General features: G+C 39.1%; 1 long non-coding RNA gene across 4 annotated transcripts in view; it reads right to left on the bottom strand.

The window, feature by feature from the left end:
* LOC123283014 (uncharacterized) overlaps positions 1–14,305 on the bottom strand; it is a 506,927-nt gene that overhangs the window by 107,376 nt on the left and 385,246 nt on the right. For all 4 annotated transcript variants that reach the window (XR_011501269.1, XR_011501259.1, XR_011501265.1 and 1 more), the window contains one exon: positions 9,648–9,728. This is a non-coding gene — a long non-coding RNA (uncharacterized lncRNA). The remainder of the gene's footprint in view (positions 1–9,647; positions 9,729–14,305) is intronic.

Below are 14,305 nucleotides of genomic sequence, written 5' to 3' on the forward strand. Positions count from 1 at the left end.
CATCATGTTTGGTTATGTCCTGTTGGCCAAAACAAGTCACATGGTCAAGCCAGAGTCCAAGTGGAGCGGAGACACAACTGCATGGATACAAGAAGGTGTAATTCATTGGGGGCTGTTACTGCAACTACACACTTAGCTTCTGACTTCTGTAATAGAAGGAAAATGCCTGGAATTTTCCTCCCACAAAGCCTGTTCACAATGGATGAATGGAATAAAAGGGAATAAGGGTAATATTAAGAAGAATAATGGATAATGGGTGGCAAAATAAATGATAAATGGCCACCATGGAACCTTAATTAGATTTCTGAAATAGAATTAACTGAATCCAGAAAGACACTATTTTATTCCTCTGAAAATTTTGGACTGTAGACTGATATCAGCCATAAGGGATTCATGACTTTCCTAAATGACCAGTTCTCCATTACAATGCATGTGAACTTTCCAAACTAGCCAAGAAAACTATGAATTATAATCTTGCTCTTCTTTTTTTTGAACAGCCGTAATAAATAGTCCTCAACTGATTTGGGTTACAGCTGTTCACATTTCAATTCTTGTGACTAAATGAAAAATAATAGAAGCCAAATATGAAATGTATTTTAAAAGAGTCTCACTGCTCTAGAGACTTGCTATGCTATGTGCCCTACGCTGTTCCTTTCACTTTACTCGGTAAATAACAGTTATGGCACATAACAACACTACCAAAAGTACACTGAGAAATGAAAATAAGTAGATATTTTCTGGCATTTTAGTGCACAAATATAACCTCTTAACCTGCAGCATCCAAAGGTTAAGTCTCAAAACCGAGTCCATTAACCTTTCTAAATGGTTGTGATATTAAAAACTGACTCTTAATAGCTATGGGTCATCATCTAATGCAATAACCATCAGCAATAAAGAATTATGGATTAAGAACATTATCTATCTATAAAATGGTCATTTATGACACTCGTGCACAGACCATCTCTAAAATGCACAGATCCCCATGACCAAGAGTTCAGACCTAATAATATACATTATGCTTTTATTAGTATTGTTATGATATTAGTGAGTTTTAAGAGAAAATCTTTACATTTATCAAAGGTTCAGGGTGTTTACTTCAAATGTGAAACAGAGAAAATCTTCAGAATTCTCTTCCATTGAGCTGCAACTCAGCCAGGTGGGGCTAATTGACTCAGAGGGTCAAATAAAAAAGAAAATAAACATGCTTTTAAATTGTCTAGTGGCTGTGCCACAGGACAAATTTGGATTCATCTACTTATCTGAGGAACAGCCACTTATGTGAAATATTCTGTCTTTTATCAAGTAGAAAATTATTTGGATTGAGCTTTGCCTTTTTTGTTTTTTATAATTTAGACAGTTAATTCCATGCACACCTATGGAGTAGATACTCGGTACCATCAGCAAGGACATACTATGTTTGGATTCCATAGAAATGAATGAAAGAAGCTTTGATTTCCTAATAGGGACATAGCCTCAGTTAATATTCTTAAAGACCAGAAAGTGCCACAAAATACAATCTCACTTCTGAAAAGACAGAACTATAAAAGTAAAATTTTTTCTTAGCTAAATTAGCTACCTTTTCTAAACATATTTAGTATATTAACCTGTATTTTGTCTTCAGTACTACCAAAGCAAGAGGAAATGTACTCAGCACTAAAATCACATTGGTCTTTATTCTAAAAAAGATGGAGAAAGACAAAAATACCAAAAAAAAGAGACAGGAATGAATTTGGGGTGCTTTTCATCTTGCTAATCGTTTTGTGTTTTCCTGTGCGTTATTTTAAATTTGTTACTTAGATTTCCACCTCTACATTTAGTTAATAATTTATATCACTAGAACTATATGTTTTTGGGTGTAGAGAGTTAATGCCCCATATCCATATCATCGTCATTTTTTATTCCAAACTAACAATAAGAAAATGCCAGGATTGGGCCCAGTGGCACTGCAGTTAGGTTCACATGTTCTGCTTCAGCAGCCCAGGCTTTGCCAGTTGGGATCCCGGGTGCAGACCTATGCACCACTTGTCAGACCATGCTGTGGCAGGCATCCCACATATAAAGTAGAGGAAGATGGGTGCAGATTTTAGCTCAGGGCCAGTCCTCCCCAGCAAAAAGAGGAGGATTGGCAGCAGATGTTAGCTCAGGGCTAACCTTCTCAAAAAAAAAAAAAAAAGGAAAGTAAAAGAAAAGAAAATGCCAGTGTTCAGAAAGACAAAGTGTAGAGTCATTAATAGGAAACTATTTGTGCTAGATTTTTCTAAAATGTGTTTAAAAACACATTTATAAACAACTTGCAAATATGCATTCTCCACCTCAAAGAGCTATAAACAGATAGTCTTTAATAACTCTTAGCTTTTTTTAAAGTTGTCTTTTCCCCCCTCCTTCTGGGAATCAAAGCTCTGATGAACTTAGAACCAGAGCCCGCTGAAAAGAGGCAATAGTCTCGGTGAGTGATTCCATGGTCCAACACAGGTCATCTGGGCCACGCACTTTCCTCCCTGAGTCCTTCAAGATACCTATTCTTGACTTTATGATTCCCTGGGCTAGAATGACTAACACTCGATCCAGTACTAATACATAATATGTAAGGCTCAAAAAAATTGTCAATTGAATTGCTAAGGAAAGAATCTCTTTTGTACTCACCTACCCCCTATTCACTCCTAAGTTACTCTTACCCCAAACTCAGGTTGGGATATTTCAAACCAATGCCAGAGAACTCAACAAATTCTACAGGGATGAATTAGTTAAGTTCTATTAGTAAGTCACGTGCCACGTAAAAACGGTTAGGTTAATAGAACAATAATCTCCAAGACCCAGTGACTCTCTAATAATCACCAACAAAACTTTTGATTTTTATTTTCTCTTATAGAAGCCTAAATGTTTACTTGGCATGCCAGACTATAAGCTCCTTGGTCAAAGGATTTATATCTTATTAAACTTTGCATCCAGAAAATTTGTCCAAAATGGCAATCAGAACGGCAAACATATTTGTAAAATGATAAGTATTGAGCGTCATGTAGTTGAATGTTCAGTGTATTTTGACAGTGAGTATCACAGTATAAGCCCTTGAAGTGTTTCTAATCATGTTCTCAATAGGACCACCAAGTACAAATAGAGTTGCCTTGAGAGCAGACAGCTTTCTTTCTTTTGGTAAATTTCCTTAGGATCTACCCTGTAATGTGGCTAGTTTGCCAGATTGCTTTCATCACAGGATGTTAAAACATAATAATAATCAACCAAACTATGTTAACCAGAGTCCCCAAAGGCATATATTTCATGAAATAAGTAGAAGCAATGCAATTTCACAATAAGTATAACGTTGTTTTAAATTCTGTTGTCAGCAATTCTAATTCTCAAAGGTGCCTGTGTATTATCTCTTTATTCAAATAGCTTGACTTTTCTTTTGCAGTTATCCTTGTAACTTTTATAACAATCCATTGGGGCTTCAGAAATAATCTATTTTCCTCTTTCTTTTTTCTGCTTCTTCATCTTCTTCATCTCCTTTACTCTTCCTCCTCCTCTTCACCCATTCCCCTCCCGACACTCTCCTTTTGATTTTTGGATACTGCAAATGATAGCATAGTAGATTTCACATTTATCCATTTTTCATTGCCTCAAACACTGGGCATTCAACAAGTTTTATTCCAAGTACTGTCACCTGGATCATTAACCAGGAACAGATATAGAGTGAAAGGGAATCTGTTTTATACGAGGTGTCACCCTAAAGTGTAAATTAAGTCAATCACTTTTTGAATAACTCTACACAGGAATATTCAAAATAGTCACCTTAGGAGGCTATCCACTTATTCCAACAATACAAATATACTAAAAACAGATAATTGGAATTCTCTGAGGTTGTCTTTGTGGTCTGTGACACATTTTATTGAATATCATTTGGACATATAGATTTGAGTATTTTTTATTTAAAAATGGTTCAAAGAATGAGTTGAATAAACAGTAGCTTTATTAGACCTCACTATAAGTCAGAAGTTTTTTATACAGAAATATTTTTAAAGTTAAATCTTCTTTCAAATAGAAATACGGTTCTGCTTAGACAATCTAGCAGGACTTGCCCCCCTTTGGTGGAAGGCTGGGTTTCCATATGTCTTAAGGAACTGGATGACTGATGACAATCACATTCACCTAGAAAGGGAGCTGCCTGTGCAATCCTTTTACAGCTTGAAGATCTTCTAAGAAAGAGTAGGGAATAAAGATGATGGGGACCTTTTCCACTGGGCTGCCCCTCCCTAAGATCACTCAGTTATGAGAATTATAATAGACAGCATGGAACATGAAACCCTTCCATCTATTTCCAGCTGGCTCTCCTAAAAAAGTAATATATATTGTACATTACAGTTCACTGATCTTGGCAGAGCCTGTCTGATTTGTCTAGGACTGAAGCTCAGAAATTCATGTGGAATCTTATTCACCTTCCTGACTCGTTTACTACTAGTCTTTCCTCACTCCTACTATTTCTGACTCCAGCGCCTGACACAGCACTTAGCACATGGAGGTATTTGGTAAATATTTGCTAAGAAGATGAATGAAGGAATAGATGGTAAACCTTAGCATACTGTCCACTCATCCTTTCTCCACAGATGCTCTATAAGGGGACCAGGTGTTAGGACACGCGTTAGGATATTAGGCTCTCAAATGAAACATCCAGAACACATTGATCTTCCCTCTATCTTTCCTCTCTCTAACCTACCTGTTTTTCAACCACTAAGGTTCTCGGAACTCACTATTATTTGGACTTTGGCATAAAGCTACCTATTTCCTAGGGAAAGTAATTTCTCCACTCCATCTTCATTTTCTTATCTTATACCCCTTAAACATTTTACATATATATATGTAAATATATATTTATTGTTATATATATATATGACATAGGGGCTTCTAATATATTTCTAAGAATTAAAACAATAGCTGTTGCTCTCAGTACTCACAACATAACTTCTAAAGCAAATTCTCCAGCTAAATATTTTGTGTGTTAAGCTTTGTTTTCATAAATCCTTCTTGGGTGCTCATGTTGTCAGCCTTTCAGAGGGCTCTTATTAAAGACCTATGATTTGACAGCCAAGCCAACTGTGCCAGTTATCAATTTATTGCCTCTCAGCTCCAAAGCCACCCTTCATTGCCTGCTTGTGATACTGGAACATTTCTCCCTTGCCAGCTGGCATGAGGTTAATCTTTGTTAGTAGATGGTTGTGGGAGGACACTAGAAGAGGAAGGTGCTTGTCCTGTCTCCCGCATGCTTTCTTCTTTCTGCTTCTACAGCACGGGATCGGTGTGTGGGACGCCCAGTGAAGCTCACTCCCCCGTGGATGCCCTGATGGCCGAGATTTGATTTTATTTTGGGGCCACCCAGCTAATATGACTCTAACAAATCATTATTAATGTGTCTTAGTTAATCAGAGGCAAGTGTTCCATTTCCTTTACCAGTGGTTGGTTTTGGGATGGACCTGCGACCAAGTGACCAAGTTGTAGATGGCGATATAGTATGGGAGGGGAAATATTCTAGAGGTACTTCTAAGAAAGCTTTCTTTTTTTAACAAAAATATACAAGATACAGGCAGCTGCATTTTCTGCCACTGGTGTTAGTATATGGAGACGTGATGCCTGGAGCTGAGTGGCTATCTCGAGACCAATAGGAATAATAGTTGTCATGCTGAGGATGGCAGAGCAGGAAGAGGGATAGAATCTGGATCCTTGGAGATTGCCGTTGAGCTGCTGGATTACCCAACCCTGAGAAATCCCACCTTCAGGCTTATTGTATGACATTTTTTTAAAGTCTCATTCTGTTTGGGATTTTTGAGTTTTCTGATGAATTGCAACCTAAAACATTCTAACATTCCTCAAATGCTCTGCACCTGTGAACCCAGGAATCCATTTTCACATACCGCAGAAGGCTAGTCCTTATCTGAGGCCCTTCAACTTAGGGCTGCTTGGCAAGAAGCTTAAGGAATCATCTGAAAATCTTCACTTACTGCTATAACAGAGTTGAGATCTAGAGATTTTAGGACATGGAAAGAAATTCCTCTCCTGACTCTAGTTCTCTCTCTGCTTTCCATTTTGGACACCTCAATTTCTTAAACCATTGAAATTATTTGTTCCTTGTAGCTTATAAAATGGCAAATAGCAAAGCAATTTAAAGCATAGGCTCTGGAGTCCAAAGATCCTGGTTCAAATCATACCTTCTCTATGTTGAGCAAATTATATGACACATATAGCTAATACGGCCTCTCTTTCTCATTTGTAAATGGATACAATAGAACTTTCCTCATAAGGTTGTGCCTGGGACACAGTGAGCCCTGATTGCAGTAAACTTATTTTACATTCATTAAAATCTCAATTTTACCTTGACATACAGACGACCAGTAGACAGACTTTGGGAATGTTCAGGACAATCCAGATAGAAGATAATAGGCTTGGAAAGAATAATTCTGCATGGAAATACACCTACTTATTTAGGGTCTCATTAAGAATTTTGAGTAGAATCTCACCCCTTTTGAAAGAGACTGGAGAAATAAGCCGTCCGTCCCAAAGGAGGTGTTGCTGGAGGGCTTCTTCATTTTTGTACTGGAAGGGGCGCTATGGTGAGCCTTGCCAAGCAGACACGGGAAGGACATTACCCAGAACATCACCTAAAGGGTGTGTGTTTCGTGTGATGTCCGTGAAGAAGAATGGAACTAAAACATTTTCATATACTTTGAGGAGCAACAAGAAATACTGAAAGCTCTGCCTTTTCATTATTTTGCCCTGCCTTTGATGTCTTTTTCCAGGTCAAACAGTTGCAGCACTGAAGATCTGACCATAAAATAGTCAAAAGAATTGCAAAAGACAACCTCTTCTCTCAAAATATGCCTAAGCGCCTCATAGGGTGGCAGAGCTTACAAAAAAATTAAGTAAATAAATAATGAACACTGCTGTATATTCAATCCATCATTCAAGTCTTGGAACATTTGCAAGCGCTTGTTTGCAAATATGTGTGTCTGGGCATTCACATATCCAAATTCCAATTCAGCGTAATTTAAATTCTAAATGTTATATAGATAATGCAAAGTTTACATAGGGACTCCAAAAATCTTTATGGCCCTGACACTACATAAAGCAATATTTTCTGATAACAATGTGAAAACCTTGAATTTTGAAATTGTTTCCTTTAAGAATAATTGCCAGGTTTAGCACTGCAAATGGTTTGACAAGGCAATAAAGCTTTGTGACTTTACAGCCCTGTGCTTAGTTTCAATAGTTGCGCCATGACATTTGGTGACCATTAGGCACACTTAATCTGATAGATTCCCTGCACTTGGCTGGCTCCCACTCCAGACCCACCAACAGTAAAAAAAAAAAGAAAAAAAAACTTTCAGAACGTTAGGACAAATTTTGAAAAAGAGTTCCATTGTTCCCTGAGTCCTCATCTCATTATTAAGTATTCAACAGTGTGTTTCTAGAAGAGGCAATGGAAGCAATCATGTTTGAGGGTTAATGCCAGGGCCATGAGACAATCAGAAGTCGAGAAGGAGCCACAGAAAAGCCAATAGCACCTTTTTCGCTTTCTTAGAGTAAAACCCTTAAGATTTATGCCACATTAATTATTATGTGGCATGCAAGATCATCTGTACTCTTTTTATTATTATTATTATTATTCAATTCTTTCTTTCACTGTGAGGACAGTTACATGTTTTGATATCTGCCTGTACCATAAGGTAGCCTTTGACGAGCGCCATGTTAAATAGAAGGACAAAACAGAGCCATGTGTTTTCTGAACTTAGGGGAATTTGATATCTAACCAAGCATGGACATGCATTAAATCATATTCCTGTCTAAATCTCTTGAATTAAGAAACTGCTTCAGGAAGTTTTTCTTTTTTACACTTTGTCTACATGTGAAACAAACTTCAGATAAAACACTAAGGCCTTGCTCAGGGGAAAATTAAAATAGAGCACAGCAGAAGCACTGGGGAAATCCGGTATTTGCCCTCACAGATTTCACATGAGAGTCCTAGTGTGGTGCTGGCAATGGTGTCTACCTCATACCTTACCACTTACCCTTCTGCAGGATTAGATTTGGATGTATGTAGGCTGTCTAGGATTTTTATGTGTCCCTTTATTTTTCTGATCATCTTTAAACTGTGCCCTTAAAAATAATAGCCTTTTAGAATCTCTAGAAAACTAAAATTTATCTCTCTCACCTTATGTTCATTTTCCTCCAAAACACACATATCTTGTGGGTTTCTTTACATGAAATAAAATGTAATCAGCCACTTTCAAATACAAAATAAACCCAGTTTACCCTAATAGAGTTATTATTACAAGAAGCTTATTTGTAGTATGTAGATGGCTAATAAAGGAATGTACCTACAAGATATTTTGCCTGCCAAAGAATGCCAAGACCTCCAATATCTTTTTTGTCTAAATTCTCTGTTAAACTAATTCTGTGTGATAGGCAAATATGTCCTCCACATGCTGGTGAATTAAAATTCGGCTTTCAGTGAATAAGATTAATTGCCTCTTCAGACAAAGCTGGATTTGCGCTCCTATTAGAGGAAGGGGAGGGGGAGAAGCAAGGGGCAGGGTGCCAGCTAGACGGCAGTATTCAGTTACACGTGAAATGATTTGTAATTCTGAGTAATCACTTAGGACAAGCCCTTGCACCATTTTATCTATACATGACTCTAGGCCAAAGTCAATACTCATAGTAAAATAATGAGATGAGGCTAACTGAGCCCTTTTATTAATGCTCCAAGGAGCAAATCTGATGCTCGAGTTTCTCCCGTTGAAAGTATCCACTTCTTCCTGAAAAAACGAACAAGTGGGTCAGGATGCCCAGTAGCAGCCAGGGTACCTGCTTCAGTACAACCATAAATAACCCACCCTTCCTGCCTCCCCTCCTTCTGTTTGTGCACCAGGCTGCACCCAGCTGCAGGTGAAAACACATGAATTTTGCATGACCTCTAGACTCATTAAAGAGATCTGGCTGTCTCCTAATAGTTTCCCTTGACTTCGGGGGGAGGCGCACACACACACAGAGCATGATGAACCTTAAGAGAAACAATGCACAGAATTTTTGCTTTCTCTTCCTCATCAGTCTTATAAAGAAAATCAACTGTTGTAGCAAATGCACAGCTTGGTGACAGAGTCAGCATGCAACTGTTAGGGAAATGAGATGGATAACCAGCTGTCCCGGTTTCCTGGAGATGTGGCATGGGAAGGGAGAGGGTGCTGGGAGGGAGCAGGGGAAGGAATGGTGTAGGGAAATCCTTGCTTTGAACTCCCAAATTGTTTTCCCCCTGTGTCACCACTGGTCAGGTAACCAATCTGGCAAACAGATATTAGCATTAAACGGCTCCCTCACTAAGTAGTGGGCAATGTATTCCTCTCCTCTGTGCTTGTTGAAGGCTTAAAGAGCCACTAGAAAAATTTCTTAAAATATTATCCTTCATGTCATTTTCTAAAGCTCAGAGAAACAAAATAATTTATGTGGTGGGTAAAATTGTCTCCTGTTGGAAAAACCCAATAGAATATTCCCATTCTTCACAGAAAAAATCTCTGAACCAACTTTTACTTATTAAGGCAAAATCTCCACATACTTGTACTCTAAAATAAGACAATATAAACATAACAGAAGAAAGAACATAGGGATACCTGCATTCAAGTTCCAGACATCTCCTATTCACCAGGTGCCTCTTCTGAGTTTCTTACCATCTCTGAGCACAGTCTTCTCATCTGTAAAGAGCGGGTTACACATTTACAGGCAAAGTTGAGAAGAGTAATGCTTAGTCCAACATCTAATGTATAAAGATGATACCGTATCCCTCCCTCCCTTGGATTATTCATGTTCTAGGGGGTGTGAAATGTCAATATAAACAGACCATATAGAGATTTCAATTAAATTACTTCTTCCAACATTTCTCTGATGAGAGGTTTGGTAAGTGACCAAAACAGCCTTTTTGAATTCCACTTCGATTGGTGTGCTTATTGGTAGAGATGCCAGCAAACATGAAATCTCCCTCCAAAAAGCTGAAATGAATTGTCAACCAAAGAATCAGTCACGAACCACAGAGAAGTTGCTAAAAGATTCAAGTGCCTATGTACTGAGTGCACACCAAGTTCACATTAATTCCATTTTTCTCAGCCATAACTTGGTTTTGCACACAGCCTGAACTTGGAATGGTGTTTTTTAAAATGGAGATTTCAGAACACACAGTTCCTCTGGCTACGTAGCTTGCATTTTCCTGGGAGAAACTTTTAGTCTCATGAGAGCTCAAGGTGTGCAATACACACGTTCACATGAACATGCACATAGCAACTTGCCAGACATACAGCGGTCTTCACGTGGAAGACCAAGCATCTATGAAGTTGCTAACACGTAAGAAAGCTTGGTATTAGGGGGACCTGCAAAAAGTTTGGCGTACCTGGAGTGCAGAGGGGAGGTGAAAGAGTAGAAAGAATTGAGGGAAAGAAGGCGCTAAGCCAGAGTCAGATGGTACTTACCAGCAATTCTGAAGTGTTTGCACTTGATCTGGAGGCCAGATGCTCTCAAATTTTAGCATGAAAAAGAATCACATAGGGAGCTTGTTAAAAATACAGAGTCTAGGCTCAACCACCATCAATTCTAAATCCGAAATCCTGGTGTGGTTCCTGAGAATCTGTTCTCTAACAAGCTCACCAGGTGATTCTGATGGAAGGGGATAGGCAAAACTCACTTGAGAAACACTGCTGCAGGCCATGAGGAATGATTAGGGATGCATCAGAGGAGTGATGTAATCGGCTGTATGGTATAAGAAGATAAGCACTTCCTGCAGGATAAATCGGAGGACACCAAGACTGGAAGGAGGTGCGTAATGCAATTGGGAAGCTTTTCGAAAGGGTGGGAGGGAAATAATGAGACCATTGAACCAAGTACCATCAGATGAGAAAATAGGGAAGAGGCACAAAAATTTAGCAGGACCTGGTGGCTCATGGTTTGGAAAAGGGAGGCATCTAGCATGACATCAATTTTTCTGTTTTGGGTTCTGCTGTAGATCATTATGTTTGTTAAAACTGATTATATGGGAAGATGAATAATTTGAGAAGTGAGTTAAATTTTGGATATGACAGGTTTAGCAAAATGGTTAAAAGTATCAGCTCTGGGGTCAGATAAGCTGGGTTTAAAGTCTAACTCTGCCACTTAATTTCTGTGTGACATGGGCAAGTTGCTTCACTTCTCAGATATAAAAGGGGGGAAAAATTCAGGAATTTTGATAAGTAAATCAGTTAACATAAGAAAAGACCTTAGCATAGTGCCTGAAAGGAAGTGATTAATAAATGCTAATAGTAATAATTATTATTAATTTTAATGTCATCATCATTAGCTAGCTGAAGATATTCCATAGATAGATAAAAATATCATACAGATGATTACTTTTAAATAAAACTTTATTACAGATAAGATCATCCAGAAAGAGAGGAAACTTTGGAGAAACAAGGAATAAGAATCCAGGGGAATACAAATACTTTAGTTAACAGATAAACTTGATGAAGCTGAGGAGTGGTCACATATAAGGAAAGAGAAGCAGAAGATATTATAGGTCAAGGATGTAGAGCAGCTTAAGATAGAGGACGTTGTCAACAGTGCCATGTGCTTCAGAAAGGTTAGGTAAAAGTCAGAAAATGTCCATTGTAGGGGCTGGCCCTGTGGCCTAGCTGTTATATTCAATGCACGCTGCTGCAGCAGCCCACATTCACAGGTTAGGATCCCAGGTGGGGGCCTACACTACTCATCAGGAGGTGCCTCATACTATGGCAGGTGTCCCACATATCAAAAATAGAGGAATATTGGCACAGAAAAAGAGGAAGACTGACAACAGATTTTTAGCTCAGAGAAAATCTTCCTCAGCAACAACAAAAATCCATTGTATTTGTCAAATGGGAAAACATTGATGACTTTAGTTAGAATGGTTTTAATAGCTTGGGCAGAAGTCTCTTCTTAGGAGGTTGAAGAGTTAATGGGGGCTGAGGGAATAATTAAAATGATTGTGTAAAAGGAGAAAATGATTGTGTGGTAGTAAGAAGAGTCATCAGGTGGAAAACAATTGAGTTTTCTTTTTTAATATGGGAGGGGCAGGAACACATTTTCGAGCTTAGAGAAATGACCCAGTGCAGAGGAAGAAAGCTGGAATCATTGATGGAGGAGCATCTGAGAGGTGATGAAAAAGGATGAAGTAGAAAAGAAAACCATGAGTGGATGCTGGCCTTGGACAATGAAGGGAAAATTCTTGCCTTGGCTCTGAAAGAAAGAACTTCAAGGAGTGGTCAACATTCCAGAAGCCTGAGGGAGCAGAATATAAAGATGAGTGTATTCCTGCCAGAGGATATCAAGTTTCTCTCTAAAACTGGAGTAAAATCTCTGGTGAAAGTGAAAGAGCTATAATGAGAGGTGAGTCAGGCCTTAGAGGAGAGAGCTAGGAATCTGGAATAAGTGATGAGGAACAAGGGAGTTGATCGGGGACCGCCAGAGCCACTGGGTAGCACAGAGGCACATAATGATCTGTAAACTTATTTGGTTTTCTCTAGCTCCCTCCAAAGCCTGGGTGGTTGTAAGATCAAAGAAGATGGATTGTGGGTTTAATTTAATTTAAATTTTACAGAGCAGATGTGGTAGAAGGACAAGGCAATAAAAGGAGATTCTGTTGGAGAGAATAGAGTTTAACAGATCAAGATTTAATAGAGAAGAAAGTGAAGACAGAGAGAAGCTGATGGTCTGAGAACTAACTAAATACTCAAGGAGTTGGGGGCCCAGTGAGGTGGAAGAACGGGCAAGGGGGAGCAAAGGAATGAGAAGTGGACAGACAGAATTGAGAGATTAGAGTGTAAATTAGGTGCATATAATTTCAGGGGTGAAGTAGTCTCAGATGTTGAGAAAACTGTGTCTATAGCCATAGACAGGGCTGACTTTCAAAACATTTTGTGACTGGTATAGATAACGCCAACACTATGCCCCTAGGGCTGGAGCAGGGTCTCGGTGTTTCTCTACACAAGACCAGGGTTCTGCTCTTCGGTTGCTGGACTGTGGAGAATTCTGGAGGGGTTGCAGAGGAGTGGAGGGCATGGCAAAGAGGGAGAGAGCATCTGGGCAGAAAGTGTTTAGCATCCAGTCCACATGTATTTTACTATTTTAACAGCCAGTGTGTACCCGTGGAATACCAGTTCCAGCCATAAGCTGGGTGACTGAAGAGGAGGAAGGATGAAGAGCATCAGGGTGGAAGTTAAGGAAAGGTGCTGGATGTGTCATTCACGTGAACCTGGAAATCATCCAGGAGGATGAATAGAACTGACATGGGAAAATACCTTAGGGGCGTACTTAATTCTTCCCTGAACGCAGGCCAGCGCCCTGGTGACGGGTAGATGACCTCCATGGGGAATAATTGAAAACAGTGCAATCCAATGCATGGCAGTCCAAAGAGGACAGGAATTTCCAAATAAATGTGGAAAATCAAAGATTTGGAAGCAACAACTTGAAATTTAGGAAGCTGACTTCTATTCTGCTTAGAAATATGGAAATCAGGAGAGACTATTTTGCTTTTGCTTTGCCTTCTCCTCCAAGGTATGGACCCAATCTTAGGTTTACTTTCTGCCTGTCAGCCTGGAAGATCTGGCTATTGTTCATGTCAGGTCCCATCTTAGGTGACTTTTGACTCCTGGTCTCTGTCAATACAGGTAGACATTGTCATATTGTCATTATTATTTGATACTCCAGATAAAGCAGGTTTATGAACCTGTTTATTTGCTTGCCATTAGGAGACTTTCTATCTGCCTTTTGTCTAAAATAACCCATTTGAGGAGGGGCTGAGCTGGGGTTTGGAGGTGATTGTTGGACCCCTAAAACCCCAACCATGTATGGCTCTTTTCCTTGCATTCTTCTTTTCTTCCTCCCTATCATCTGAACTGCCTACTGCCTTTTGTCTTTCTCATTTATTATTTCCTCCCTCATTTGGTTTCAATCTAAGGTCTTTCTTAGATATTCTGAAGCCACACAGATGGCGCCCTCTCCCTCCTCTCCAAGCCTAGAATCTCGTAAAGTTGAGAGAAACAAAGACAGACACCTAAGTAAAAATCTATTTGGGCATCAGCGCATCCATATCTATTTGTGTCATTAATTTGTCCTTGCATCTTGTAAACCCAAACTAGTTATTTACATCCCAAGTTTTGGCAATGGCCTCTGATAAATCAGATTGTCCCCCTCAGTTTCCCTATGTGGAAAAATATTCATCATTTACCCCATCATTCTCCTGGAACTGTTGACAGATTTAATAGTTTAAGCT

The sequence above is a fragment of the Equus asinus genome, chromosome 2 (assembly GCF_041296235.1).
Source record: "Equus asinus isolate D_3611 breed Donkey chromosome 2, EquAss-T2T_v2, whole genome shotgun sequence".
NCBI classification, from domain to species: domain Eukaryota; kingdom Metazoa; phylum Chordata; class Mammalia; order Perissodactyla; family Equidae; genus Equus; species Equus asinus.